This window comes from Podarcis bocagei (assembly GCF_964188305.1).
Source record: "Podarcis bocagei genome assembly, chromosome: W".
NCBI classification, from domain to species: Eukaryota; Metazoa; Chordata; class Lepidosauria; order Squamata; family Lacertidae; genus Podarcis; species Podarcis bocagei.
The window spans coordinates 49,068,946-49,096,694 of NC_138131.1; the positions used below are offsets into that span (position 1 = coordinate 49,068,946).

Below are 27,749 nucleotides of genomic sequence, written 5' to 3' on the forward strand. Positions count from 1 at the left end.
CAGTCAGCTCCTCTCCTGATTCCACTTCCTTCTGTAAGTCCTCCTCGTGATCTTTCAGAAACTTGTCTTTATCATTCACTGTCCTTATTCTTATTTTCCTTCCTTTGTATTTAAAAGATAAACCTTGGGGAAATTCCCACCTGAAGAGTATTTTATTTCTTCTAAGTAGGCCGACAAGATCTTTATAATAAGCCCTTATATCCAAAATGTGTTTAGGTATATCCTTGAAGGACTCAACAAATGAGTCTTCAATTTCCAAGGTTCTTTGGTAGTGCAGATTCAAGATTTTATCTCTTTCTTCTTTTGTTCTTAAGGTGATCAAACAATCTCTTGCTCTGTTCTTTCCTTGTCTTTTGCTGAGTCTAAATGCACTCACTATCTTGAATTCATCTTTCCCCAGGTCTTGTAGCCAAAAGTCTGTGAATTCCTTTGTAAGGAAGTCTATCAAGTTGTCTTTCTCACTTTCAGGTACTGCTCTAATTCTTAGGTTTCTCTCCTTTCTTTGTAATTCAATCATAGACAGTGTCAGGTCGTGATCCTCTAATTTCTTATATACCGGTGGTATCTTCTCTTGAACAGCAGTTGCAATATCCTTAGCTTCCTCTGCAATCTGTCGAGTCGAGGCTGATTCCTCTAATAGTTTTTCAATGGACTGTGTATTGGAGTTCACCTTGTTCCCCAGTTCATTAATACTTGGAGTGTTCAAATCTATTTTTGCTGAGGCCCCAGCTACTTGTTTATTTGTCTCTGCAACCTGTTTGGCTAATTTTTCCAAAGATGCATCAATTTTGCCAAGTGCCTGAGCCAATAGCTCTTCAGATGACATAGCTTTTGATTTTACTTGCGAAGCAGCAGCTCCTACTGTGCCTGCCACTCCGGATGTTGAGGCCCTTCTCTGAAAAGTAATATCAGTCTTGTATTGTCTGCCGGATCTGGTAGTTTTATCCTGTATGCCACTCACCAGCTCTATCTTCCCTTTCCCATCTGCCATAACAAGCCCAAGGTCAGTCACACGCTTGGTGAGTTTGTTTTGCAAAGTAATTTTCCAGAGCTTGGTAACTTGATGACAAAATAGTTGTTACAACGTAGTCTCCTCTAGGGGGACACCCTTCCAACTTCACTATGCAACTGTTAAAAACAAGTATAGTTCTTAAAAGTTCCAATATCCCTCAAAAGCCAGAGTTTCAATGCTTTTAGAAAAGTTTCAGTGTCTCTAAAAAGTTACTTTATAGTCAAAGGCAGATCTATAAACACTGTATCTTTCTCAAAGTGTCAATATTCTTTACCCTTAACATGCAGACAATTCTTCCCACTGGTCGACCTTCCCTGTCATAGGCAGTCCGTTCCCAGATTTCCGAGACAGCAGAAATATATTTACACCCTCTTTTCTTGCAGGTAAAATAATGCTCGGTTCTCCCCCCTCCACTCCTGCAAACCGGAGGGGAGTCGTCTTTTTTGGTGCTGGATTTGACCTTTAAAAGTCGTCTTTCAGGGTTACAGCTTTACAGTCTCTTTACTTTAATCTATTTACAAGTCGGAAGAGGCAGACTTCCTGTTTGTGCCTTTCCCGTTTCGGTGCCAAATTAACTAAATTTTTCTTCCAATTACTTGCTTACTCCTACTCACGGGTAGTTGCTTTAGCTTCCCATTGTCCAGAAAGAAATCAGTGCTCTCCGCGCCACACACCCCCTTTCCGTTCCGGAGCCTTTAAAAAGGGGGGCGCAAACGGAGCCCGCCGAGTCTCCAAGTTCTCAGGCTTCCCCGCCTGAGATTTCTTCGGGTCCCGCTTCGCCGCAGCGGTCAGACCCTGTCCCCGTGGAGCCGATTCCCTCCGGAGCTCAGAGGGAATCCGCCATTTGTCGCTGGTGCTGACCGGAAGTCTTTTGCAGGTTTCACCTGGGACTTGGTACGACTTTTGCCTGACGCTTCAGGCTTTGCAGAGCTCCCCTGAGCTCCTTTGTGTTGACATGGCTTCTTACAATTCCGCTGAAGATGCCTAGTCTGTCCACAATTGAAACAATGGACAACGTTCAAAGCAACAGCCTGTTCTTCACTAGCAATAGCAGTGGGGGTGTCAGAACTCCGAGCTTCTCTCCCCCTGTCTTTGACATCTATTGCAGCAAGGCGATCTTTCTCATTGAGAATCACGGCGCAGATTCTCTCTGTCGTGAGTTCTGCGGCAAGTAGAGAACCAAGCTGACTTGCAACCGTTTAATAATAATAATAATAATAATAATAAAATTTTATTTATATCCCGCCCTCCCCAGCCGAAGCCGGGCTCAGGGCGGCTAACAACAATCAAATAATCAAACAGTAAAATAGTTACACAATCTAAAAATATTTCATTATAAAAATTAATTAAATCAAATTGAAGGCAACCAATTAAGCAAAATTATGTGCAGGTTGCCAGAGGAGGGAGTCAGGCTGCGCCCTGACCAAAGGCCTGGTGGAACAACTCTGTCTTGCAGGCCCTGCGGAAAGATGTCAGGTCCCGCAGGGCCCTAGTCTCTTGTGACAGAGCATTCCACCAGATTGGGGCCACAGCCGAGAAGGCCCTGGCTCTAGTTGAGGCCAGCCTAACCTCTCTGAGGCCTGGGACCTTGAGGATGTTATTATTGGCAGACTGTAGGTTTCTCTGTGGGGCATACCAGGAGAGGCGGTCCCGTAGGTACGAGGGTCCTAGGCCGTATAGGGCTTTAAAGGTTAAAACCAGCACTCTATAAACACTGTATCTTTCTCCTGTACTCCACCGGGAGCCAGTGCAGCTGGTATAGTACCGGGTGAATGTGATCTCGCAGCGAAGACCCCATAAGGAGTCTCGCCACGGCATTCTGCACCCGCTGGAGTTTCTGGGTCAGTCTCAAGGGCAGCCCCACGTAGAGCGAGTTACAATAATCCAGTCTGGAGGTGACCGTCGCATGGATCACAGTGGCTAGGTCAGGGCGAGAGAGATAAGGGGCCAACTGCTTAGCTTGGCGGAGATGAAAAAATGCCGCCTTTGTTATAGCTGTAATCTGCGCCTCCATGGAGAGGGAGGTATCGAAGATTACACCCAAACTCTTAACGGACGGTGCTGGCACTAATTGCACCCCCGCAAGAGATGGGAGTTGCCCCCTCAATCCCATATCGTCCCGCCCCAGCCAGAGGACCTCTGTCTTCGAAGGATTTAACTTCAACCGGCTCCCACGTAACCATCCAGCCACAGCTTCCAGACATCTGGTCAGTGTGTCTGGGGCCGAGTCAGGATGGCCATCCATCAACAGATAGAGTTGGGTGTCATCAGCATACTGATGGCAACCCAACCCAAAACTCCGGACAAGCTGGGCGAGGGGGCGCATAAAGATGTTAAAAAGCATCGGGGAGAGAATTGCACCCTGAGGCACTCCACACACCAAGGAGTGGCGCGATGACAATTCCCCCCCAAGCGCCACCCTCTGTCCCCGACCAGAGAGAAACGAGCGCAGCCATTGAAGGACTGTGCCCTGGATCCCCACGTCGGCAAGGCGGTGGTCCAGGAGTTCGTGATCGACCATGTCAAAGGCTGCTGACAGATCTAGAAGAATCAGCAGCCCCGACCCGCCTCGATCCAGCTGCCTGCGGAGATCATCTGTTAGGGCGACCAGAGCCGTCTTGGTCCCATGACCAGCGCGGAAGCCGGACTGGAATGGATCCAAAGCAGATGTTTCATCCAGAAACCTACCAAGCTGTTCAGCAACCGCTCTCTCAATCACCTTACCCAGGAATGGAAGATTCGAGACCGGGCGGTAATTGGATAGATTTGAGGGATCTAATGATGTTTTCTTTAAGAGCGGACGCACCACCGCCTCCTTCAGTTCCCCTGGGAATATCCCGGTGCCAAGGGACAAATTGATGATATCCCCCAGGGGGGCCCGCACCTCGTCTGGACACGCTCTAATCAGCCATGACGGGCACGGGTCAAGAGGACAGGTGGTGGGCTTTCCAGCTTGGAGGAATCTGTCCACATCGGCTGGAGATATCCGGTCAAAGTGGTCCAATACTGGACCCGAGGACAGTCGAGGGGCCTCCAGTTCCTTTATTGTATCCAAATTGGCAGGGAGGTCATGGCGGAGCAACAGGACCTTCTCCGCAAAAAAGCTCGCAAATGCCTCACAGCTGTGTGTCAGATTGTTATTTAAATTTGGCTGTCCTTCAAGGGATGTTAAAGACCGAATTATACTAAATAATTGCGCCGGGCGAGAGCTAGCGGATGCAATGCAAGCCGAGAAGTAAGACTTCTTAGCGGCCTTCACTGCCATCTCATAGGTTTTCATAAAAACCCTATAAGATGTTCTTGAGGCTCCGTCACGGGCACCCCGCCATACTCGCTCTAGCCGTCTGAGGTCCCGCTTCATTTTCTGAAGCTCCTCGGTAAACCAGGGAGCCCGGTTTCTGCAGGGTCGTAGAGGGCGCTTAGGTGCAATCTCATCGATGGCTGCCAGGAGCTGGGTATTCCAGCCCTCAACAAGCTCAGTCAATGAGTCGCCAGGGGGAGAAAGGTCCCGCAAGGCTTGACGGAATCTATCAGGGTCCATCAGCCTCTGCGGGCGAGCCCAAATCGGCTCGCCACCTAAGCAGGGTGGGGGTGGAACATCAATCCTGGCTTTCAGAGCATAGTGATCAGACCATGGCACCTTCATCGAAGGAGACATGATCACATCTATACCGGCGCCAAAGATCAAATCCAGCGTGTGGCCTGCTTGATGTGTGGGGCCCGAAACAAACTGGGAGAGCCCTAGTGTCGCCATGGAAGACACCAGTTCCAGAGCCTGTGAGTAGGGAGTGGCATCAGCGTGGAAGTTGAAGTCTCCCAATACCAATAGGTTAGGGAACTCCAAGGCCCAGCTGGCCACCGCCTCCAACAGGCCTGACAGGGTGGCTGCTGGTACGCTAGGTGGCCGGTACACCAGCCAGACAGCCAAGCTCTCCTCGGAGCCCCACACTAGGCCAACACATTCAATGCCGGGGATCAATGGCGATGGTAGAGCCCTGAAAGAACAATCTTCCCGGATTAATACTGCCACCCCTCCCCCCCGGCCCACAGTCCGTGACTGGTGGAGGACGGAGAAACCCGGGGGCGCCATCTCTCGTAAGGTAACAGTTACCCCTTCGTGCACCCAGGTCTCCATCACACAAGCCAGGTCAACCCCCTGCGAGGTAAAGAAATCTCGCAGGGTAGCGGTTTTGTTGCCTATAGACCTGGCATTGCACAACACCAGTGAAGGAGGTGAGTAATCCTTGCTCACCCTACCCTCGTCCCTCGAGATGGGGCGCAGATTGGAAGGGGTACGAGCATATCCGTATCTCAATCCCCTTCGCCTATAACATCTGCCCCCACCTCCATACCTCCCTCGCCCCTCCACGGTAGCAATCCCAAGCCTCATACTAACCTCCATTTACAAATTAGAAAACAAAACAACCAAAACAATTATGCCCAAACAAAACCAATCCCCACCCCACTCGATGTCCAACCCCAAAAACAAAACAAGACGGAACAAACAAAAATACATAGATAAAAACCACCATTCACGGTGGTACAACAAAGTAAACAATAAAAACACCTTTAAAATACCTTAAAATATATATAAACATCTTCAACATTTGCTGCAGCAGCACCAGTGTCCTTAAAACTATTACGGGGGTGAGCCTGGGCCCCGCCCCCTAGGCCGGATGGAGTGAGCCTGAGGAGGGAGAGGCCTTCTCCAACACTCACGATGCAGCAGCAGGGATGTCCCAGACCCCAATGAGGCCTCTTAACGCTGTGGCGAAGGTGAGCCTGGGCCCCGCCCCCTAGGCCGGATGGGAATGAGCCTGAGGAGGGAGTGTAGCACCCTGCTTGTGGTTAACGCTTAGCTGGAATGAAATATTCAACGCAGCAATAGAGAAATTAAAATAATAATTTATTTGTCAGACAAATAAATGAGAGGCACAGTGGTATATGGTTACCAAGCTCTGGCCTGGTCTCCTGTCATTATGGCCAGCACTTATATTCCCTCAGTCCAGCCCCCTTGCTCCTCCTTTGGCTGCCTCTGTCCAATCAGCCTGGTTGAATTTCCTATTGGCTGATTGCTATAACCAATCCTAAAAGATACACCCATTTCCTATTGCCTTTTATGGGATACAAAAAGCTATATATTCTTCTATCTATAAATGACAAATAAGTAGTCATATATCTTACATTTGTCTCAACAAGGAACCTTAATTACCAGCTCACCTCTTGCCCTCCTTGCCCTATGGCCCTCCAAAACAGATGGTTAATAGTTTTAAATTTTTATCTTAGACAGATGTCAGGGATCTTGGGTTCACATTCTCATGCATCATCAATGAAAGATCTCCTTTTTGGAGGTCTTTAAACAAAGGCCTGACAACCATATATCAGGAGTGCTTGATGGCGTCTCCTGTCTGGCAGGGGGCTGGGCTCATCTGCCCCTCTGGTCTCCTACAGCAATATGACTCTATGAAATAAGAATTTAACATTTCTTTCTTTCTAGATCCTTTGCATAATTATATTTAAGCCAGTATATTTCATACATTACCATAGATAGCTTTTTAGAAGAATAAACCTTCTCAAAGGAAAGGATGGACCAGTTTACAGCCTCAAAATAAAAGCCCCTTCTTCTATTTACACTTCCCTTCTCAGCCAGTTGTTTTCTTTTCCATTTACTCTTGGCCTTTAACCTTAAGAAGATATGGCTCAAGTTTAAGGCACATGGTTTTATTTTACTGTTTACCAACTATTAATTATGTAGGGTCAGTGTAGCCTTGGTCTCAGCCTGTAATTCCCTTTTTACGACTTTGAGAATTGTTTTCTGCTATAAATCAGGGGGCCCCCTTGTCCAGGAGGATAAACATCTTGCCAAAGTACTTCTGCCTGGCATAAAACATTTGAAAATCTTTAAGCTCATTTTAAAATACAGACCCTAATCAAACTATAAGCCTTGATAAAAATGCAGGCTATGATTAGATACCTCATTCCCCCCTTTCAAGCTCAAGGACCTTCATCCCAAGTGTCCTTGATAGCTTGACCTTCATCATATTCCTGAGGTAAAGCTCTATATAGGGCCATGATATGAGGTAGAGTTTCATTCGAAATCATCTTGCTAATTGTACTTCTAAAACATGAAATGATACATGGCACCATACATAAAACCATTATTACTACCGTCAAGAAAAACAAGCAAGACAATAGTATCCCTTTGAGTCCCGCAACATTAGGTAACCAGTTGGTGAGCCATCCCATATCCCATCCTTCCCATGTTTGTACTGGGACATGTGCTATACTCTCCATCTTTGTGGCCAACACACGGATTGCCTCACCATTATCAGAAATGTTAAAGCAACAGGCATTCCCTGTCAAGTTCAAGACTCCACATAGGCCTCCCTGCCTGGCAAGTACATAATCCATTCCCATTTTCAGCTGCAAAATGGCGGCTCTACTTTCATCCAGCTGTTGTGCAATAAGTCTCAAACTCTGGGCCGTTGCATTGGTTACAAGTTCCACTACTGCTTGCAATCGAATTATTCTGTTTAGATTATAAATAGGATCCCGTGCCCCTTGTATGAGCTCACCAGGATTCCAGGAGGCAGGATCATAATAGGCTATAATGCGCTCTGGTGGCCAATCATCAGTATCGCTCCAACTTTGGGTACTTCCTCCTGCTATACGAGAAATATCAGCGTTTCTTCGTGTACGCTTGGCCAAATTAGTGGGCATAATCCACATTGGTGGTAATATCCATCCCAAGAAACAAGTCCCACTCCATTTGGAAGGGAGTTGCTTGTATGCCCATTCTCCACATATCCACCACAACCATCGGGTCTGAGGTTTTTGGTATGTGGAGTGCATAAGGCGAAATATCAAAAGGGGTAGAGAGTTCACAGTGCAGTATGTTAGATTGCCTTTCTCTGTCACAGTTATGTTCCATACCACTTTCCATGCATGAATAAAAGGAGGTGCACAGGGCAAGGTATTCCGAGTTCGATAGGTAGTACCATTTGCCCAGGTTTGACTATTCTTAATATAATCCCAAGTATAGTGACAATGAGAAGAGCCTACCATGGTAGGATCAGCTGCCTCTGATGATTTATGTACACAGAATTCCCCTTGTACAGGTATAACTCGTAGTGGTTTAGATGAGTTCCATCCGGGGAAATTCTGTACTTCTGTTTGGTGTGGCATTTCGCTTACCATACCAATGGCATTTAATGGTATCGGTAATAAGGGCATACCTCCCTCTGAATCATCTGGCCCAAGAGAGCAAACAAGGCAATTGGTCCTATTTGCAACATTGGCTACCATCTCAGCTAAGCCTACCCACATATTGTGGTCATGGCGGAATCCATATTTAGCAAATTTGGTCAGATTCAAGGACCCTTCCCCTTCCCAAGGGATCAGGATTAATAATAAAATCATGTTGATATGTAGTATATGCATTCCTTCCACAAAAGATTACCTTATTGTGATAGCATAAAAATATTAGTCCCAATATAATTCCCCCAGTGACAGAAGTGGGGAACCACCAAGACCAAAACATATATCCCAAGGATCCCCAATGAGTAATATCCTTGATAATTGTTCCACAAGGGGGGGGCAGTCAATTAATTGTATAAGAGAAACTTTCCTTTCACAATCGCTGGTTCAGATGCTCCTCAAGCTTCAGGCGTGCACAGGTCAGCCAGCTTCCAGGTTGTGGCTGCAGCAGGCCGGTCGTCTAATATTGCCCGTGACCTAGCCCGTTCCCGGTAGGGCTAGATACAGGGGTTTTTGGAGAGAGTCAGTTTAAGAGGATTAGAGGGGTCACCTTTGCACGTCCAACTGCCTTCGGACTTCTTCAAACGGGAGTGATGAATCCAGGGGGTCACCTCAGCTACCTTCACCGCTGTTGGAGTAGAGCAGTGTTTCCCAACCTTTTTTGGGCAAAGGCACACTTGTTTCATGAAAAAAATCTCGAGGCACACCACCATGCCAGATGGGGAAAGGTCACTTTTTACTTATGTAAAAAAATATAGTAACAGCATGGAAGGTAATGGTTAGGCTAGCATCCCTCTTCCAAATATACTAGGTTTTTATTTGCAGGGACTGTTCTACATGGGAAGGGGAAAGGAAAGTTAATAGAAGGAAAGGTGGGTGGGAGCGAAAGAGAAAGAGGGAAGGAAGGGGGGAAGAGAAGTGGAAAGGAGGGAGACCGAGGCGGGGGAGAAGCGCCTGGAGAGTTGCTCTGAAGTTTGGGGGGCCGCGGGGGTGGGCGCGCGTCCCAGGAGGCGGAGGCCAGCCCGGGCTGGGAGCCGCGCCACGGCCCGGGGGCGGAAGGCAGACCGCGGCTCCTAGGATGTGGAAAGGGGACGGCGGCGCAGGGGGAGGAGACCCGCACGGCTAGGGCAGCGCGCAGGGGGAGGGGAGTGGGCCGGAGGCGGGCGAGGGGGGCCGCGATCCCGCGCACCGCGAACATGGCCTCCTTCCCCGCGGGCCCCACCGAGCCCCCCGGCCGGGGAGGGCGGCGCGCCCCCGCCGCCGGAGGAGAGCAGAGGCAGGAGGAGGAGGACGAAGGCGCTGCCGAGGAGGCGCGCCAACTTCTGCCAACTTCGGCGCCCGCCCCGTCGCTGCAGGCTCCTCCCGGCCGAGAGCCAGAGGACGGCGGCGGAGCAGGAGGAGGAGGATCGGGTTTGGCGACGGCTGCTGCGTCCTCTCCAAGCGCGGGGCTGGCCTCCGCCGTGCCCGATCCTCCGCGCTCACCGCGCTTCTCGGCGGAGCAGGTCTCGTGCGTGTGCGAGGCGCTGCTGCAGGCGGGCGACCCCGGCCGGCTGGGCCGCTTCCTGGGCTCGCTGCCGCCCGACGCCGAGGCGCCATGCCTGGAGGCGCAGGCGGGCGAGAGCCTGGCCAAGGCGCGCGCGCTGCTGGCCTTCCAGCGCAGCGACTTCGCCGAGCTCTACCGCCTGGTGCAGAGCCGGCGATGGGATGTGGGAGGGAGCTCGCTCGCCGCCCCGCGTGTGCCTATGTGGGGCACGTTACAGCCCCGGACGTCAGCGCCACGCAGGCAGCCAGGCAGGCAGACAGTGAGAGCCCCGCGCTGGGCGGCCTCTCCTCGCTGCCGCCGCCCCGCCTCTCGCCGCCCGACTCGCCCGCCTCCCTCCCACGACACACCAGGCAACGTCTCGCGGCACACTAGTGTGCCGCGGAACACCGGTTGGGAAACACTGGAGTAGAGAGCAAGACGGTGTAAGGTCCACGCCACTTAGGTGCAAGTGGATCTCGTTTCCACTCTTTCACCCATACGCTATCGCCAGCCTGGAACTGATGAATCGGCTCGGCAATGCTGCACGGCGTGCGCTCGAGGGCCCACCTGTTAAGAGAAACAAAAAACAACACGGGAAAGAGAGTGCACTTGTTCCTGTGTCACATGGTCTCCTATTTGTTTGAGGTCAGCTGGAATATCCTGAACAAAGGAGGGCGGCCTCCCATACAGGAGCTCAAAAGGTGACAACTTAAGTCTTTTTGTGGGTGCACACCGAACACAAAACAGTGTTATGGGTAACACATCACTGCTGTGGCTAGCATCACCATCTTTTCCTTCTGCCACTTCTTCTTCTCTTGCTTCTCAGCCTCATCCCTATTCCGATAAACTCGGCGTGCAATGGCCATAATTTGGCTCATCAGCATCCCTTCCCATCCTTCTGATTTCTGAATTTTCTTACGAATGTCAGAAGCGCACTGGGCCACAAATGTAGCAGTAATCATTCTGCTGTTTTCAGGGGCTTCAGGGTCAAAAGGAGTCCATATACGATAGGCTTCCTGCAGCCTCTCTAAAAAGTCTCCTGGACTCTCATTTGGTTTCTGTTCTACTTCTGAGACTTTAGACATATTAGTGGGCTTCTGGCATGCCCTGCGGATACCTTGCACAAGCGTCTGGCGGTAGGTGGTAAGCCTGGCCAGATGAATTGCATTGTTTGGATCCCAATTAGGATCTTCCAAGGGAAAGTTGTCTTGGAGATGACGGTCAATATTAAAAATATTTCCCACTCTGGCCTGCTCACGCAAATATATCTGTGCCTTTTCAATTATGTCTCTCCTTTCCTCAGTGGTGAACAGAGTATTCAGGAGCTGGCGGCAATCTGTCCAAGTAGGACTATGAGTATTTATTATTGAAGTCACCAAGTCCATCATAGCCTGAGGTTTTTCTGCAAAAGATGGGGTGTGTGTTTTCCAATTCATCAGATCCGTAGTTGTGAATGGAATGTACTGGAGGGTTGAAGTTCGAGGTGGCCGTGGTCCGAGTTGCCCGTTAACCAGCACAGGCTCCTCAAGTGCATCAAATACTCTTCTGAGAGGGGCTACTACGTGATCTTTCTCTTCGCTTTGCTCTAGGGGCCTCAAATCATAGGGGATGGTATTTGTCCCAAGGCGTTCTTTTAGCAGCCTTATACGCCTGGCTGTATTGCTTGCTGACCGATTAAGGTCTCCCTGTAACTTCTGTAATAATTCTCTAGGACTTGGATGTACAGGGGTTTGGGGTAGGCAATCAGTTGTTCCACTAAAAGAGACTGTAGATGGAGTTCTACTGGGACTCACAGGTGGAATAACCACTTCTGCTTGGGCTTTATTATAGGCCTCCAATGCCTCCTGAAGATATTTATCATAATCTATCAAGGAATCAAGTTCTGTGACTCCAGCCCCATTATTCATTCCACTTTCTTGCCTTGGGGTTACAACTGGTGGAGTGTTTGGATTAGGCTCCCTTCGATGTGGAGCATAGGGTGGAGGTGGAAGCAGCTCTTCCTCTGGTCCCTCAAAAATGGGTTTGAGTTTATTTGGCAAGATTCCTTTCCTAGCTTCGGCTTTTACAGCCAATAATTTGCATCGTTGGACTTTGCATTCCCTTATCCATGGAGGATTTTTATTTAATGTGCTCAGCCAAGAATCTATATATGAAAATTGTTCTGGGCACCCTCCAGTTTCTTTGGCAATGTTAGACCAATGTTTGCTTACTAAATTTATATCAAAGGTTCCCTGAGATGGCCATTCAGTATTTTGTTTCGGCCACTCTAATTCACATAACGTTCTCAAGCGCTCTGGCGTCATTTTGACTCCATATGCCCCTGAGAAGGCTTTCTTAAAATTATTTAACATACATTCAAGAGGTGTATTTCCCCCCTTTGAACCCCCAACTCCCATTGTATGGCCCTGTGAAGTATCCGCTCAGTCACTCACACACACGCTTCGTGAGATTCCTTGCCCCGTGAAGTCGCCTTACTGGGAACCGAAGTACTACCCACTCCACACTCAGGTCAGCTACAAATTGTACTTTCTCACACATACAATGCGTTGGATACTTCACCACACACTCTACCTCCCAACCTTTCCCTTTCCCTACACCAGATCACCATCTGATGTACCCAACCACCTAGCGTACTCAGTTCCCCTTTACTGAGACGCAGAAGTTTGATCAAGACTTCTCTTCCTCCCAATTAATTGGAGGGCCAAAAACCCCTTAGTGCACTTACCCTTAGTTGGTTGCCTGTTTATTTCTCTGGTTCCCCCCGGTCCGTCGCCGTCGGTGGGCAGGGTATCAGACAGACGAGACTTCTGCGTTCCCCTGGAAAAAAACTTTCCAGTGCGCGCTGGGTAAGCAAAGAGTGGTCCTCTCTCTTGTACCCTGCCCAGTAAGGCGAAGGGGCTGCGTTCCAGCAGACCACTTATCCAAGTCACAGGGCACCATAAAATGTAGCACCCTGCTTGTGGTTAACGCTTAGCTGGAATGAAATATTCAACGCAGCAATAGAGAAATTAAAATAATAATTTATTTGTCAGACAAATAAATGAGAGGCACAGTGGTATATGGTTACCAAGCTCTGGCCTGGTCTCCTGTCATTATGGCCAGCACTTATATTCCCTCAGTCCAGCCCCCTTGCTCCTCCTTTGGCTGCCTCTGTCCAATCAGCCTGGTTGAATTTCCTATTGGCTGATTGCTATAACCAATCCTAAAAGATACACCCATTTCCTATTGCCTTTTATGGGATACAAAAAGCTATATATTCTTCTATCTATAAATGACAAATAAGTAGTCATATATCTTACATTTGTCTCAACAAGGAACCTTAATTACCAGCTCACCTCTTGCCCTCCTTGCCCTATGGCCCTCCAAAACAGATGGTTAATAGTTTTAAATTTTTATCTTAGACAGATGTCAGGGATCTTGGGTTCACATTCTCATGCATCATCAATGAAAGATCTCCTTTTTGGAGGTCTTTAAACAAAGGCCTGACAACCATATATCAGGAGTGCTTGATGGCGTCTCCTGTCTGGCAGGGGGCTGGGCTCATCTGCCCCTCTGGTCTCCTACAGCAATATGACTCTATGAAATAAGAATTTAACATTTCTTTCTTTCTAGATCCTTTGCATAATTATATTTAAGCCAGTATATTTCATACATTACCATAGATAGCTTTTTAGAAGAATAAACCTTCTCAAAGGAAAGGATGGACCAGTTTACAGCCTCAAAATAAAAGCCCCTTCTTCTATTTACACTTCCCTTCTCAGCCAGTTGTTTTCTTTTCCATTTACTCTTGGCCTTTAACCTTAAGAAGATATGGCTCAAGTTTAAGGCACATGGTTTTATTTTACTGTTTACCAACTATTAATTATGTAGGGTCAGTGTAGCCTTGGTCTCAGCCTGTAATTCCCTTTTTACGACTTTGAGGATTGTTTTCTGCTATAAATCAGGGGGGGGCCCTTGTCCAGGAGGATAAACATCTTGCCAAAGTACTTCTGCCTGGCATAAAACATTTGAAAATCTTTAAGCTCATTTTAAAATACAGACCCTAATCAAACTATAAGCCTTGATAAAAATGCAGGCTATGATTAGATACCTCAGGAGAGGCCTTCTCCGACACTCCGATGCAGCAGCAGCGATGTCCCAGACCCCAATGAGGCCTCTTAAAGCTGTGGCGAAGGTGAGCCTGGGCCCCGCCCCCTAGGCCGGATGGAGTGAGCCTGAGGAGGGAGAGGCCTTCTCCGACACTCATGATGCAGCAGCAGCGACGTCCCAGGCCTCAATGAGGCCTCTTAAGGCTGTGGCGAAGGTGAGCCTGGGCCCCGCCCCCTAGGCCGGATGGAGTGAGCCTGAGGAGGGAGAGGCCTACTCCGATGCAGCAGCAGCGATGTCCCAGACCCCAATGAGGCCTCTTAAAGCTGTGGCGAAGGTGAGCCTGGGCCCCGCCCCCTAGGCCGGATGGAGTGAGCCTGAGGAGGGAGAGGCCTTCTCCGACACTCCGATGCAGCAGCAGCGATGTCCCAGACCCCAATGAGGCCTCTTAAGGCTGTGGCGAAGGTGAGCCTGGGCCCCGCCCCCTAGGCCGGATGGAGTGAGCCTGAGGAGGGAGAGGCCTTCTCCGACACTCCGATGCAGCAGCAGCGATGTCCCAGACCCCAATGAGGCCTCTTAAGGCTGTGGCGAAGGTGAGCCTGGGCCCCGCCCCCTAGGCCGGATGGAGTGAGCCTGAGGAGGGAGAGGCCTTCTCCGACACTCCGATGCAGCAGCAGCGATGTCCCAGACCCCAATGAGGCCTCTTAAGGCTGTGGCGAAGGTGAGCCTGGGCCCCGCCCCCTAGGCCGGATGGAGTGAGCCTGAGGAGAGAGAGGCCTTCTCCGACACTCATGATGCAGCAGCAGCGATGTCCCAGGCCTCAATGAGGCCTCTTAAGGCTGTGGCGAAGGTGAGCCTGGGCCCCGCCCCCTAGGCCGGATGGAGTGAGCCTGAGGAGGGAGAGGCCTTCTCCGACACTCCGATGCAGCAGCAGCGATGTCCCAGACCCCAATGAGGCCTCTTAAAGCTGTGGCGAAGGTGCGCCTGGGCCCCGCCCCCTAGGCCGGATGGAGTGAGCCTGAGGAGGGAGAGGCCTTCTCCGACACTCCGATGCAGCAGCAGCAATGTCCCAGGCCTCAATGAGGCCTCTTAAAGCTGTGGCGAAGGTGAGCCTGGGCCCCGCCCCCTAGGCCGGATGGAGTGAGCCTGAGGAGGGAGAGGCCTTCTCCGACACTCCGATGCAGCAGCAGCGATGTCCCAGACCCCAATGAGGCCTCTTAAAGCTGTGGCGAAGGTGAGCCTGGGCCCCGCCCCCTAGGCCGGATGGAGTGAGCCTGAGGAGGGAGAGGCCTTCTCCGACACTCCGATGCAGCAGCAGCGATGTCCCAGACCCCAATGAGGCCTCTTAAAGCTGTGGCGAAGGTGCGCCTGGGCCCCGCCCCCTAGGCCGGATGGAGTGAGCCTGAGGAGGGAGAGGCCTTCTCCGACACTCCGATGCAGCAGCAGCAATGTCCCAGGCCTCAATGAGGCCTCTTAAAGCTGTGGCGAAGGTGAGCCTGGGCCCCGCCCCCTAGGCCGGATGGAGTGAGCCTGAGGAGGGAGAGGCCTTCTCCGACACTCCGATGCAGCAGCAGCGATGTCCCAGACCCCAATGAGGCCTCTTAAAGCTGTGGCGAAGGTGAGCCTGGGCCCCGCCCCCTAGGCCGGATGGAGTGAGCCTGAGGAGGGAGAGGCCTTCTCCAGCACTCACGGTGCAGCAGCAGCGATGTCCCAGGCCTCAATGAGGCCTCTTAAGGCTGTGGCGAAGGTGAGCCTGGGCCCCGCCCCCTAGGCCGGATGGAGTGAGCCTGAGGAGGGAGAGGCCTTCTCCGACACTCCGATGCAGCAGCAGCGATGTCCCAGACCCCAATGAGGCCTCTTAAGGCTGTGGCGAAGGTGAGCCTGGGCCCCGCCCCCTAGGCCGGATGGAGTGAGCCTGAGGAGGGAGAGGCCTTCTCCGACACTCCGATGCAGCAGCAGCGATGTCCCAGACCCCAATGAGGCCTCTTAAAGCTGTGGCGAAGGTGAGCCTGGGCCCCGCCCCCTAGGCCGGATGGAGTGAGCCTGAGGAGGGAGAGGCCTTCTCCAGCACTCACGGTGCAGCAGCAGCGATGTCCCAGGCCTCAATGAGGCCTCTTAAGGCTGTGGCGAAGGTGAGCCTGGGCCCCGCCCCCTAGGCCGGATGGAGTGAGCCTGAGGAGGGAGAGGCCTTCTCCGACACTCCGATGCAGCAGCAGCGATGTCCCAGACCCCAATGAGGCCTCTTAAAGCTGTGGCGAAGGTGAGCCTGGGCCCCGCCCCCTAGGCTGGATGGAGTGAGCCTGAGGAGGGAGAGGCCTTCTCCAACACTCAGAATGCAGCAGCAGCGATGTCCCAGGCCCCATTGAGGCCTCTTAAAGCTGTGGCGAAGGTGAGCCTGGGCCCCGCCCCCTAGGCCGGATGGAGTGAGCCTGAGGAGGGAGAGGCCTTCTCCAACACTCACGATGCAGCAGCAGCGATGTCCCAGACCCCAATGAGGCCTCTTAAAGCTGTGGCGAAGGTGAGCCTGGGCCCCGCCCCCTAGGCCGGATGGAGTGAGCCTGAGGAGGGAGAGGCCTTCTCCAGCACTCACGATGCAGCAGCAGCGATGTCCCAGACCCCAATGAGGCCTCTTAAAGCTGTGGCGAAGGTGAGCCTGGGCCCCGCCCCCTAGGCCGGATGGAATGAGCCTGAGGAGGGAGAGGCCTTCTCCGACACTCACGATGCAGCAGCATAAGTCCGATTAAGGCTGTTAATAATCATGAAGCAGAATATCTCTTCCTGTAGAGGGAAATTGCATTCCGCCATCTGCTGGCGTAAGAATTTCATCTCTGTCAGATGCGCTTGTACATCTCCATCTGGCACTAGCCTTAGATTGGTCAGCTTTTCAAAATGCAGCAACGCTGAAGAACCAGCATCTCTTTGATGTATTCTACGCAGCTGTCAGAGCCGCTTCCAGGTCCCAGCTCACAGAGGACCACGCTAGCCGGCAGTATTGTACAAACTTCTTTATTGAGCTACAGTTTCCATTTTCAAGCCGCAGCGCGCAGCTCTACGTCTTAGAAGCTAGACCGGCGAAGCTCCGTCTGAGTCTCCGCCTCCTGTACACCAACTTAATACTCTAGCCTTACTCCACCTCTTCCGTCTTTCCTTTCTCCTCTGGGTCCCTCTACCCCCCGTGGTCTCTTCCTTCCTGGACTCTTCTGACGCTGACCCCCCCGACTCTTCTCCCTCCTTGCGGCAGGCTTTAGGACCTGGCTCCCTATCCGGGCTGCTTACTGTGCCGCCTTCCTGTGCATTTGAACTTGGCGCGCGCGCGCGCAGCCTTCAACCTTCCTCTTGACGGTTTCCTCGCTCCCCGATGGAGGTGTGGCCAATCCTAACTCCTGCCCTCCCGCTTGCGGCGAGCCGCCAGATCCCGATACCTGGGACCCCTCCCCCCTACTGCGCTCTGGTGGGGAAGCTGGTCCCGATTTCCAACTGCTGCTCTCTGAGTCCCCTCTGGTCCCTTCTACCTGGGGTGTCCCCCTAGGCGCCCCCCTTGCTCTGACCACTGGCGCCCCTTTCTGTGAATCTTCCGATTCACTGGAAAGACTCAGAGATCTCGGGCCGCTGTCATCGCTCATATTACCTCCGGATTCCTCCCCCTCGCTCTCTGTTTCCTCCCTTTCCTGTGCCTCTGCTCCTGAACCCCTGACAGCAGCGTTTGCCAAATCTCACGCGCGCATTGCAAATTCTGAATATGCACGAGTTGATCATCTGAGATACACAGAATTATGGCCGTCCTGGCTCTCACATTCTGTGAATTCCAACCTGGCGTTGGTGCAGCAGGGATGGGGTTTTCAATCACCCCAAAAATCCTCTGATTCTGAAGCAGGGCTTTCATCTTTACAGACCATGAGGAATAATTGTCATTAGTCAGTGGAGGTGGGTAAGGTAAGCCTCCTCCCTTCTTGGCATCCATTTTGAATCCAAGCCTCAGCTCTCACTCTCGAGCCTGTAAAATTCCAAGAGTCTATTGGCTGTTTACTGCCTCACTTGGCAGTTAAACACAGGCTGTTTTGAAAGTCCTTTCAAGAGCAGTGAGATATTAGACAAAACAAACGCTGTTTACCAGCCTCTCACAGTCCCAGCCCCTCTTCCGTTGTTGGCCGGTAACTTTCCACTTTACTGACGTTTCGTTGCTTAGCAACTGGACATTCCAGGCTTATCAAGACTCAGGTATGCGAAATATGTGGCTCTCTTTCAGTGCTGGTTTCATCCAAAAGCAGACACTCAGTGAACCGAAGAATGTCTCAATTCGCGTTCACTCTCACAGCCATAAAATTAGCATACCTTAGGGGTTCCGTTGCTCAGCAAAAACACCTCCTCCGGTGCTTCCATCCGCACGCTACCATATCTTCCTTATCTCCTTGCAGAGGATGAAGTACGCTCCATCAACCTCTCTTGTTGCTTTCATGGATCAAAACCATCCTCTGCTACCAGATGTTGGGAATCAAGCCTTTATTAGGAGAAACTGGCAACTCTCTAGGCACCCGGCTTGATCTCCTGATGACCTCCCTGTCTGCATTCCCCAGCAGGATACAGGCTAGGTCGTGATAGGCGATCCTTCTCAGCGTGAGAAGAACACCCCCCCTCTTTCCTGCCCCCCCCCCAGGCAGGGGAAAGAGATAGACAGAAACGTATTTACATGCCTTTATTTCTGTCTTTGCAGCGTTACAGAAAAACACGACTGCTCTCTTCAAACTCCAACAGCCGAGAGACAAACTCCACCTGTACTTCCTGTACAGCTCATATTACGCTCTCAGCTAATTCCGGTGCTCTCTGCACTGTTAATTGACTGTCCCTCTGTTTCCCACGGAACAGTCCCAACATTCCCATTATGTTTTGCTTTCAAGCTACCAGCTCGCGGCCGCATTGCTTCTATATCGTAACAGATACATCATATCCTACAGGAGCACAGGAGGAGGCAGGAATGATGGATGTAAAATCTGACAGGTGAGAAACATTGAGGCTTAAAGAGAAGGAGCAATCTGCCATGCAGGGTTTGTTTGTTTTTTAAGTTGCTGTTTTACTTGCTAATGTTAGGAGTAAAAAAAACCCACTTATTGATCTATTAGTAGATCCCAAGCTTCCATTGATGTTTCTCAAACGAAAGGGAAAAGCATTCCCCATGTATTTGCTACAATACTCTGCTCCTCCTTGTAGATGACAAGCCTTGCATATTCTCTCTCTCTTTCTCTCTCTAAATTTGAGAATTCTATTTGTTCTTAAGCTGAATCATTTGTAAACTGTTGTGATTTTGAGGATGTTGGAGGAAGAGGCACTATCCTCCTTGCCTTGACTGAAAATCCCCCCCACTTTTAAAAATCATGGCATTGTCCTCCAATCTCCTCTTCTAGCAGCCTTTCCAACTAAGTTCATCACCTGTGGAGTTAAGAGTGCACTGCTATTAATCTCTTCCATGACATCTTCCCTTGCAATTCACTGTCATTTACTGTTAATTCCATAGGTACCCTCCAGACTACTTCCTAGATTATGACTCTAAAGCAACATGACCCTCTTGTTTTCCCTTATGCTGTTTTTGGTGGCTCTCCTTTCTGTCCGTTCATCAGCCACATGCTCAACATCTTATGGTCCCTTGGCATCAGGAAGATGAGACTTCCAGCGTGATTGACCAGAATGCTGCAACATGATTGCTGGCAGGAGTGAGACCTTGTCAGCATATAACACCTGTGCTCAAAGATCTGCACTGGCTGCTGATTTGCTACCAGGCCAGGTTCAAGGTGTTACTATTGATATATATAGCACATGGAAGAACCCTTTGCCTAGAGGACTGCCCTCTGTAAAGTAGGACACTTAGACACCCTAATGGTAAAAAGTGTTTTTCAACCCAGTTGACTTGGTGGAACACCAATCAGGAAAACTATATTTCCCCCAGTTCCTTGAATGCCCCTTTATCCAGAGCAGCCCCACTCGGTCAAGGCCAATAGCTGGAAAGCAATAGGGATCACACACACACATGGAATGAATGGAGGGATGGATGGGCGTCACAGACACTTTTAAACTACACTTTGATATCACCCCAGACAATCTCCCACATCAAACAGCCCACTTAGGTAAGGTCTCTGTACATAGCTGGTTTTCCTGTCTGGTTCTTGAAAACCCCCTACTCAGAAATATTTTTTTTATCAAAGAGTGAATAAACTTTTACAGCCTATGGACAACACTCCCATGCAGTCAACCTTCCAGGGCCTGCAAACCAGTGGGGCTGGGACAAACAGTGAGTGTGGCTGATAAAAAAAGAGGGTGAGGCCACCTGTCTCTTTTTCATATGCTTCTCTCTGTAGTGCCAGATCTAGGGCAGTGCAGGCTGTTCCCCTGCTCAGGGTGCTGAGCCAAGGGGGCATAAAATAATAATAATAGTAATAATAATATTGGTAGTAGCAATAATAATAGTAATAATAATAGTAATAATTAATACTTATATTCATGTGGGTACCTACTGAGAAACCCCATTAAAAAGCAACTGTACCAAAAGGAATTACTGTGGAAATAAAATATATTGGGGGAAGTGCCAAATTTTGTCCTCACTTAGAAAACCGTATTACCAAAGTCTACCCCTGCTCTCTGTCATTCATACACAAATCCACATGCATGCAGGTAAAAGGTAAATGTAAGGTAAAGGACCTTACATACATAGTCAAAGGTGTCTATGCGGTGTGGCGCTCATCTCACTTCAGGCTGAAGGAGCAGACAGCTTTCTGGGTCATGTGGCCAGCATTCTGGTGCACCGGGACACTGTGATAGAAGCCAGAGTGCATGGAAACGCCGTTTACCTCCCCCCTGGAGCAGTACCTATTTATCCACTTGCACAGGTATGCTTTCAAGCTGCGAGATTGGCAGAAGCTGGAACAGAGCAACAGGAGCTCACCCTGTCTCAGGGATTCGAACCACCAACCTTCTGCTCAGCAAGCCCAAGAGACTCAGTGGTTTAAGACCACAGCTCCACACATAATGCTCCCACACATCCATTTTCATGCATAACACACCTGCTCATTCACTCACACTCATTCTTTTTCATTCCCTCTCTTTCATGTTCAGGGATTGACCAACAAGCCTTCTTTGCACAAGGTGAGAAAGAAACATTTCCATCACAAAATTGCACAGATGCCACTCCAGCCCCATCTTGACCATCATAGTATTTCTCATCTTTCAACTTACATGCCCGCTTTCTCTCTTGCACCATGCGGAATGAAACTGGTCTCCATATCCCTAGACGGGACATGCTTGGGTCCACATAGTAGCAGGGCCCAGGACTCTCCGTGATCGAGATCACTTGCAAAGGAAAGAAGAATTGTCTGCATGAGGCATGGTGTGGATTCTGAGCTATTTAGCTTGGTTGCAATGACTGACTTCCTATCCGATATCAATTAAAGGCACCCACTAGCTAGATAGCAGTGAATATGTTAAGCTCCGCCCCCTGCACCTCCATTCCTGTTATCCTTCAACATGGCTTAAGTGTAGATCATCCTCTTCCCACTAAGGTCCACAGCTGTACAACTGAGAACCCTGATTTTTGTGCAACCATAATAATCAGCAGTATAAGACCCTCCAGCCCTTGCTGGACTACAACTCCTATCATTCTTGACCATGCTGACTGGGGCTGATGGGAGTTGTAGTCAAGAAACAACTACATTAGCCCCCTACATGCAGTGCCATTGATCCAGTTGGAATGGAAACTTTGGAAAGCCACCCAGCTCTTGATCATGGATCACCCAGGTCCCATCAACTGTGGCCCCGATAATTAGAGAGTCCCAAAAACACAGGTTGTCAATCTCTGTTCAAATGTTTTGCCAGCAAATTTAACAGTTGTTTAGCCAGCTTCACCCTGTGGGTCAGTTAATGCTGTTGGGAAAACCCAAATAACACAGAACCTAACTTGTCAGCATCTTACATCTTTCACTGGATTTCACACGCATTGTGTAGGCTGGCTCAGCATACTTGGTGAAGTCATGGTCCTTAATGCCAGTGAGAGGCTACCTACCATACTTCCCAGGTCCTGGCCCTGCAAGAGAACCACAAGGGGGGGAGGAATAAAATAATGGGAAGACAACCCGGAACCATTAGCATTTGCAGATTATGAGCTGCCACACTGGGTAAAAGGGCAAAATGGAATAATATATTGTGTTGAATAATATATTGAATAATATATTGGGTTTTGGAGCTACAGCTCTCTAGGTGTTGTTGTTGTTGTTGTTTAGTAGTTTAGTCGTGTCCGACTCTTCGTGACCCCATGGACCAGAGCATGCTGGGCACTCCTGTCTTCCACTGCCTCCCGCAGTTTGATCAGACTCATGTTTGTAGCTTCGAGAACACTGTCCAACCATCTCATCCTCCGTCGTCCCCTTCTCCTTGTGCCCTCCATCTTTCCCAACATCAGGGTCTTTTCCAGGGAGTCTTCTCATGAGGTGGCCAAAGTATTGGAGCCTCAGCTTCACAATCTGTCCTTCCAGTGAGCACTCAGGGCTAATTTCCTTAAGAATGGATGTGTTTGATCTCCAGGTGTTGCTGCACTGCAACTCCCATCCTCTCTGACCATTGAACCAGACTGGCTGGGGCTGATGGAAGTCCCACAACATACTTTTCTTCTCCCTCTGGTAAAATCTCGCTAGCCTTGGGCCAGGATATTTGCATTGCAATAGGAAGTGAGCATTACAAGGCACCTGAATTCTTCTGTGGCTCGGACTATAATTCAAGCCAGAGAAGATTTCCCATTTTACTCAACCACCTATGCTCTGCCTGTACTTTCCCAACCCCCTTCCTTCATCCCCTTTAAACAAGCGTTACCCTGGTAGGACAACAGCAGTGGTGACATACCAGCCACAGGAAAAGGAAAACAAAAGAAAAAAAATATTATTAGCCTGACTCCCTCCTTTGGCAATCTTCACAGAACTCTAGCCCAATGGTTGCCATCAATTTGATTTGAATAAATTTTATAATGAAATGATTTTAGAATGTTGTATTATTTTATTGTTGTTAGCTGCCCTGAGCCCAGCTTCGGCTGGGGAGGGCGGGATATAAATAAAATTTATTATTTATTATTATTTATTAACAAGGAAATATGCACTGTCTCGCATGCTAGCAGTACTCTTGGAAGAAAGTTCTGATGGTGACTGAGAAATGTAGATCAGTTTCCTTCTTTGGTTTCCACAAGAACAAAAAAGGAACCCTGATGGATCAAGCCAGCCAGCCACCGAGTCCAGCATCCTGTTCTCACAGGGGCTAACCAGATGCCAGAGGGTCTTTCAACAATGCTGTTGAACACATCCAGACTGGCAAAGATATGGGTACCTCTGTATTCCTGATCTCCTTCTCTCTCTTGCCCCATCTATTCCCACAGCTCACCTTTATACTTGGCACTGATGGACGCATACTGCTTCTTGATGGCCGGCACTCTGGCTGGATGCTTAGAGATACCAGAAAGACAACTAACAGGCTGAGCTGCACCTTTGGCTCTGGAAGTCGGCATTGGAGTGTGCCCACTGCAGTGGGGAGTCGTATGTGTCACCAGTGCTCTGGGGAATGAAAGTAAATGAATGAATGCAAGTCCAACCTGCAATAAAATGTTGCACCATGGAGTGTTGCAGCTCAGGGTTCCAGCTACTCCGTTCTACCCCACCCCAAACAGTATTCAATTTCCACTAAGTATGCTAAGTTCACATTGGGCTATTTGGGGAGGGGGGAGTGTTCTCCTCTGAGGGATCTTATCCTATCCTATCCTATCCTATCCTATCCTATCCTATCCTATCCTATCTTCAAACCTTGCAGTTTTCTCCAGGCTTGCTGAGCCCTCCGTCTTGCACAGATGGTGCTGTTTTGGCCACATAAGGACCATAAGTGCTAAAAGAATGGAGATTGCTGCTTGTTTATGTGATTTAACGGCATGTACCTAGGCCAGGGTAGCCAACATCCCAAGAGCTTGTTGGACCCCAACTCCCATCAGCCCCAGTCACCATGGGATGATGGGAGTTTTAGTCCAACAACAGACAGAGAAGAGCCCCTTTGCAGCCCCTGCACTGTAAGGGCTAAGGGAATGAGGGTGAATCCAGAGGTCTGTGTGCCTTTGTTTATTTAAACCAGGAATGGGAGGCTCAGCCCAGGAGCCACATGCCACCAACCAGACCTCTCTCTCTCTGACCATTAGCACTCTCTCCAGGTCACAAGCCTCCCTGCCCCTGCTTTGTGCCCTCTTCAAGTGCTTTTGCCTGGCTGGAATGTGAGATCAAAGCCTCTTGCTTTCCTGGATGAAGATGGGGGCAGGGGTAGGTATAGAAACTTGGAGGGTATGTGGAGCTGGATTATAGCCTAATGCACAAAGAGTCCCTCCTGTTGCTCCACCCAGTTTTTGTATCTAACCCCATTCAACACTGGTACATGGCCCTCAGATGGTTATCAAATATGGCCCTTGCACTAAAAAAAAAAGCTTATCGACCCCTGATTTTACTGCCCCCCCCCCAGCCTGCCTTTCAACAACAAGGTCCCCAAGGCAGCTCAGAACAATTTAAAATGAACAACATGGAATGAAATTGCAACCATAAAATATAATTGCAAGCAGCTCAAGCAACAGTACCACGATCCCAAACAGCAGAAGGAAAACAATAGAAATGATTAATAGCAAAATAGCCATGTAGAAAACACACCAAAAGAAACATGCAAGGGGAACCAGCAGGCAGGAGTTGGGGAAATAGTTTCATGTGTGTTGATAGCATTAAGCAAAGCCCCAATAAACAGCGCTTAGTTTAACTATGGAACTCCCTCCCACAGGAGGCAGTGCTGACCACCAACATGGATGGCTTTTAAAGAGGACTGGATAAATTCACAGAGGAGGATAAAGCTATCAATGACAACTAGTCAGGACAACAGTGGAATTTGCTGCCAAGGAGTGTGGTGGAGTCTCCTTCTTTGGAGGTCTTTAAGCAGAGGCTTGACAACTATATGTCAGGAGTGCTCTGATGGTGTTTCCTGCTTGGCAGGGGGTTGGACTCGATGGCCCTTGTGGTCTCTTCCAACTCTATGATTCTATGATTCTATGATTCTATGATTCTATGACTATGTCCTGCTTCTGAATACCAGCTGCTGGAAACATGGGAGGAGAGTGCTTGGATCCTGCTTGCAGGTTTCCCACAGGCATCTGGTTGGTCACTGTGAGAACAGAATGCTGAACTAGATGCCCTTTGGCCAGATCCAACAGATTCTTATGTTCTTACGTTCTTATTTGTTCGCAGCAAAGCACACTCACCATTGATGTGTGGAATTTGCTGCCACAAGACTTGTTGAACCTAGGATAACTCAGTTGGTGCAGCATGGGATTCTTAATCTCAGGGTCATGGGTTCGAGCACCATGTTGGGTAAAAGATTCTTGCATGGCAGGGGGTTGGACTAGATGACACTCATGGGCCTTCCCAACTCTACAGTTCTGTGATTCAATGATGGACGAAAGGCTAGATAGGGATCTCCATCCTTTTCAGTAACATGCATTTGGGGACCCATTTCTTCATCATTGACCATATATTTGCATGGTGGAAGTATTGGTGGAAGTCCTGACCCACCAGCTGAAGACCTAGATGGCATTGAAGGGGGAGTATTTATTTAGCTAGTTGTTTTCTTACATTTATATCCTGCTTATATTTGGCATGAGTAAGCTGTCGCCTGCCCTTTTCCAGGTACCAAAATACTGATTCCAGACATTCCAAGCATAAGTCTGACCCTTCCCCCCGGAAAACCACAACTGTGTCCACCCTAATCCCAGAGCCCTTCAGGACAGAGGAGCAGAATGAAGGGAGCACCCCCTCCAGAGCATGAGACCAGGCCTGATCCCTCACCCTGAGCACTTTGGAGGGGGTGGGGAATAAAACTTAAATACAGGGCACAAAAACAATGCCTTTTGTCATCTCCTTGTAGTGGCATGGTCTGTGGGGCAGCATTTGGAGAATACAAACAATTTCTTCTGTGTCTTTCTAATTCTCTGGAGTTTCTAAGAGAGGTGGCAACTGGCCTTTGCATTGCTATGCTCCCTAACCCTAATCATGCTAATACACAGCAAACAAAGGTCTTAGGATTTCAGTTACCAATCAAAGTAGCAATTGGTTGTGTCAGTCACCCATACCGCTGATGCTGCTTCTCTGGATGGAATGGAAATCTGGATGTAGATTTCAATAAGGAGTGGGGATGTTACTCAGCTTTCCAATTCCTCCTCTACCCCCTCCTTTTTGGAACATAAACAATGCCTCATGTCGCAATTCGCTCCCAGGTTGCCCAGGCGATGCTGATGCAAGTGTGGAACCAGACTTGTTTATTTCCATATTACCATGGTTCTGGCAGAATACTCTCCCTCCCCCTCCCTCCCTCCCTCCCTCCCTCTCTCTCCCTCTCTCTCTCTCTCTCTCTCTCTCTCTCTCTCTCTCTCTCTCTCTCTCTCTTTGTGTGCTGCTAATACAAGTCCTCCTTCCTTGCAAGTTACCAGCCCGGGGGGGGGGGGGGGAGAGCCACAAGCCCAAAATACCACATTTTGTTTCATAAGACCCATGGGCATAGCTAAGGGGGGGGGGGACAGAGGGCAGCTGCTCCCTATCAAATAAAACAATAGAAATACTTAACTGACCAATCATGTCATTTCTGCCCCGCTAACAAAAGTCCTCGCTATGCCCATGCTAAGACCATGTTCCCCATTCCTTTGCCTTCATATGATATAGTATTCATTGATTTTTTTGGTTCCATTTTTTCGTTTTATTTGCAGCATTTGTATTCTAACCTTCCCCCATTCCCAGGAGCTCAGAGAGGGGTGTTTGCACAGGCTGCCTGGGCAACAATGACCACATCCCAGTTAAAATGAAACAAAAAGTCCAGAAAGCATAAAAAAATGAACCTCAAAGCAAAAGAGAATGTTTCTCAATATGAACAGAGGGATGGAGAGGAAATTCAGTTCCCTTAACATGAAACTGACCCAATTCACCCTTCCTTAAACAAGAGGCACACTGAAACGCAGCTTTCTTTTGAAATTTGCACTTCTTGGAATTTTGCCACATGGTTCTCCAACAAAAAACAATGTGGACATACTGTCAGGGAACTGACATCGGAGCAGAGGGGAGAGGCGAGGCTCCCGGACTCTGCAGGAGAGGGGACAAGTAAGGGAAGAGAGAGAACGTCATCTGGGGAAGGAAGTCCAGGTGACACCAGGAAGAAGGGAGAGGCAGAGAGCAGCTCGGACGTGAGGCTCCGAGACTCTTCCAGTGAAGTCAGTGAGGAGGGTGGAGGACCACCACTCGGCACGCCCACTCTGCGCAGAAGGCTTCCGTGCAGAGAGGCGAGGCGAAGGTTGTCCGTTAAGGAATTCTTTTATTAAAAAAAATAAAATATTTATTGCAATTTTTTAAACAACGAACAAACCACCAAACATATAAAATACCATCACCATACAGACAGAAAAAGTCAAAGCAAAGTTAAGAAATAAACAAAGAATAAAAGAAGAATACATATAAAACACAGTTGTTCATAAGTCATATTTTCATAATCTTTGGACTTCCCCGCATCTCCCTTCCCTGCGTTCTCAGTCACATAGTTATAGACAGCAATTTATTACCTTATTTCAATTCTTATTTTGTAAATCTCGGATATTATGTCCCAACTTTTAAATAACTTTATCGTAAATTAAACTGCTTGATTTAAACATAATATTGCTTCAAATTTCATCATTTCCTTAAACCTCACTTATTCTCATATATTTTACAACAAAGTTTCTGCTGCCGTGTTACTTTCAATCGTGCATTCTCCTAACATTCATACAGTTTGTAGTGTTTTTGTAAATAGTCTTTA

General features: G+C 49.2%; 1 pseudogene across 1 annotated transcript in view; it reads right to left on the reverse strand.

Annotated features, from left to right (window-relative positions):
- LOC308578008 (protein CIMAP1C-like) overlaps positions 1-26,155 on the reverse strand; it is a 33,088-nt pseudogene extending 6,933 nt beyond the window's left edge. The window contains exons 1-4 of the transcript in view: positions 26,044-26,155; positions 23,283-23,452; positions 21,832-21,942; positions 21,099-21,212 (exon numbers count right to left, since the gene is read on the reverse strand). The product of the transcript in view is annotated as a protein CIMAP1C-like (transcript). The remainder of the gene's footprint in view (positions 1-21,098; positions 21,213-21,831; positions 21,943-23,282; positions 23,453-26,043) is intronic.
- Between the last annotated feature and the right edge of the window lie 1,594 nt (positions 26,156-27,749).